We start from the raw sequence: 3,671 nt of genomic DNA on the forward strand, positions 1-3,671 counted from the left end.
GCGCGGGGCGGGCGCCCCTCGTCAACCCGCCGGAAACGTGGGGCGACGACGCGACCCCCGCCCGCTGCGGCGGCCCCGCTCACTCACCGCCCATCCTCCTGCTCGGCCAGCTGCAGCCTCCACCCCAGACCACAGTCCCCTCCTCGCTCCGCGCCTCCTCTGACGCACTTCCCTGCGGGGCCCGCCCCCTCCGTAACTCCCGCGCCTCCGCCTCCGCGCCGGCCCGGCCCGAGTCCGGGGCCGCGGGGGCTTCTGGGAGTTGTAGGAGCGCAGCGGAGAGTGCGGCGGGAGCCCCAGGTTGGCATGCCCAGGGTCTCGCGCGATGCATTGTGGGGGATGTGGTTCTGTCCGGGAGACCAGCCCGTGAGCGTACAGGGTTGCGGACGCCAGCCTTCTGGCTTTCCGAGAAAGAGTCGGGGGTCCTAGGGTACAGCGACCTGTCCTGCGTCACAGTCGGTTAGTGATTGTGACCTCTCCCCATCACGCTGCCCTGCTTCTAAATATGCCCATAAGCGAACAGGTATGCAAATTCATGTGAAGGCTATCCTATGGAAATATTACCCTTAGTCTTCCTCTCCCCCAGCTCCATTTCCACTGGAGCAGATAGTCTTTCTGGTCTTCTTGTTAAAATTTAGACAGAGAGGGACGTGATCCAACGGATTGTATCCATGTAGAAGGTGATATTATTTGAGCTTCATATAGTTTATCTTTCTAGCTTGCCTTCTCTTTAAGGCAGTGGTTCTAAACCTTCCTAATGCCTGGACCCTTGAATACAGTTCCTCCTGTTGTGGTGACCCCCCAACCATAAAAGTATTTTCGTTGCTACTTGATAACTGTAATTTTGCTACTGTTATTGTTAGGTAGACTAGTGTAGAGTGGGGGAATGTCCGTTAAAGCATGCCCAGAGGACCGAGTGGGACACTGCACATGCCCAGAGGCTCAGGTTTGGGTTGGCGTGAACCTAACGTGGCCCACCCAGGCCAGGTGAATTCAATTCAGCCAATGGGGTCGATCAGGGGTCGTCCACCACGCCTCCCGTGGAATCCTTGAAAAGGCAGAAGCCCAGAGTTGAGCCGGAGAGAGAGAACTTTGGTGCAGAGAGCTTTGGCAGGATTTTGGGACACTTTTGCATGACGCCCAGCAGCTTCCAGCCAGGCCGCATGTTCGGGAGGAGCCCCACGAGTGCCGTGTAAACCTGAAACTTCTAACTTTCGTAAAACTCACTTGGATCACGAACCAGTTTTCTGTGTGAATTCTTTCATGCGTGGAGCCAAGGACCGAGGTATATCTAGCTACAGAGAGATCTAACATTGTGAATCGGGTGACCCCTGTGAAAAGGTCATTCGGACCTCCGAATGGGTCGCGACCCACAGGTTGAGAACTAGTACTTTAAGGCAAGTGATAATCAGATCTCCATTTCCTGAAGTAATATGACGTTTACTTTTAAAATTCAGATCTATTAAAGACTACTGACAATGATCGTGTTGTAAGTATGTCAAAATATGAATAACATTAATGTAGTGTGCAAAACAATGCAAATGAGGTTATGGGAAGTGTCAGAGATTAGAGGTGACTAGTGCCATGAGTGAAGGAGCCCGGGTGGCTGTGGATGTTACATTGGGCTGTTAATCTCAAGGTCAGCAGTTCAAAACCACCATCTGCTCTTGTGGAGCAAGATGAGGCTACCAACTCCTATAAAGATTTACATCCTCTGAAACCCAAAAGGGCAGTTCTACTCTGCCCTATAGGGTCACTCTGAGTCAGAACCAACTCATTGGCAGCAAGTTGAGTTTGTATGACATAAGCTGGAGTCAACCTCAAGGCAGTTGGTTTCAGTAGGGCTGGTCTCAGGAGCCCTGATGGCACAGTGGTTAAGTGAACCTCTGCCAGCCAAACAAAAAGGTCAGTAGTTCGAGCCTACCAGTCATTCATTCCATGGAAGGAAAATGTGACCATCACTTTCATAAAGATTTATAAGCTTGGAAATCTTCAAGGCAATGCTACTCTGACCTCTTGACTTCCCATAATTTGCTTCAGTGCTAGAATTCTCACCTTCCATGCAGAAGACCAGAATTCCATCCTGGACAATACACCTAGTGTGCAGCCCCTATCTTCCAGCAGAAGTTTGTGTTGCTATGACCTGAATAGATTTTTGCAGAGCTTCCCAACTAAGACAGACTAGGAGGACAGGCGTGGATATCTATAAAAACCCTATGAATCACAATAGTATGATCCCACTGTGTACTGAATCAAGGACCAACTCGACAGCTAACAACAATAAGTGAAACAGAGGAAGCCAAATGGTCCTGAACTCTCAAGTATTGCACAAGAATTCTTACCAGTGGCATGGCTCAGTACCAGCCAGTGAGTTTTCTCAATAGATACTTACAGGGGCAGCAAACTCAAAAAGCCAGAGGAGCTCGTCCCTTCCCACCAATCTCCAAAAGCTTTAGACTTTAGCTATTGCATAGGAGAAAAGTGGAAAATCCAAATGAACTCTTTAAAATCTGTATTATTTTCTCATTTTAAATTTGGTTGCAACCACTTGTTTTCAGTAATGGGATACATTTTGAATGTGATGAAAAAACATTTTTAAGGTACAAGGATTTTTATACAATTAGTGGGACATATATGTCCCAAAAGGTCTTTTGTGCTATGAGGCTCATTTCTTCAGATTCACAGTTATGCAGTCTGTCATCAAATGGCAGCCTGCACTGAAAGGATCTTCTCACTAAGCCCCAGAGGCAGAATATGTAGGTGGGGCACTCTGTCCAACTGGTCACAAAAGGGTTAAATTCCTGATAGATGGAAGGTATAATCTATCCATTTTTCTATCTACAGTTAAAGTTTTTCACCTGACTTGTTAAAGTGGCTTTCATTTCCAGTACATATATAACAGAAGGCAATAATCAAGTGTCTCAGGATATTCAAACATGCCTAACGAATGTTCCTCTCCACAGTATCCAAAGTGGAATTTTCTTCAGGGTATCAGCTAAAACTGCCCAGCAAATGGTTCTTGTGAACTAGCATGCCTGAGTGCATTTACCTTTCATTCATTGACCTTACTTCGAAATTCTGTCTCTTGGAGTAGACAACTCCACCAATAAATGGGCAAACAAACCTAGATAAAATGGAAGTTCAAAAGAGGAAGATAAAGAAATAACATCAGATAAAAAGAACCTGGCCTGTAGAGGGTAACCTTCTGGCCAAGCTTAAATAAAGTGAATTTACTAGCTTCATGACTTTGGGCAATTTCCTTACCCAGTTTTCTTGTCTCCAGTATATGAATGTTGACAACAGCACTGATCTCATATGATCATTGTGAATTTTTAAGAAGACCGTATATATTCAATGCCCACCACAGGACTGGAGGCAGAGTAGAACTCAAACTCACTCTGACTGCCATCCAGTCAATTCTGACTCAGAGCGAGCCTGTAGGACAGGGTAGAACTGCCCCTGTGGGTTTCTGAAACGGAAACTCTGCACACAGATCGAAAACCTGAGGCAGAGGAAATAGCCTCTCAAGTATTAGTCTTTGAAAATATTTGTTGAGTGCCTATAATCTGTGTATCCTGTAGGGAACAAATGAACAGCATTCAACACTTCCTGATTCCCCTGGAGACTAGAAATTAGTCACTTACTGGAGTAGGTCCCAAAGCACCTTTGAGCAG

At 46.8% G+C, this 3,671-nt stretch overlaps 1 protein-coding gene across 1 annotated transcript in view; it reads right to left on the reverse strand.

Moving 5' to 3' along the window:
* The window catches only part of CLDND1 (claudin domain containing 1), an 8,431-nt gene extending 8,263 nt beyond the window's left edge, over positions 1–168 (reverse strand). Inside the window, exon 1 of the mRNA XM_045286265.1 lies at positions 88–168. The gene's annotated coding sequence lies outside the window, so the exon portion shown is untranslated. The remainder of the gene's footprint in view (positions 1–87) is intronic.
* Between the last annotated feature and the right edge of the window lie 3,503 nt (positions 169–3,671).

The sequence above is a fragment of the Echinops telfairi genome, unplaced genomic scaffold (genome assembly GCF_000313985.2).
Source record: "Echinops telfairi isolate 266 unplaced genomic scaffold, ASM31398v2 ScPeMD7_6;HRSCAF=24_1, whole genome shotgun sequence".
NCBI lineage: Eukaryota > Metazoa > Chordata > Mammalia > Afrosoricida > Tenrecidae > Echinops > Echinops telfairi.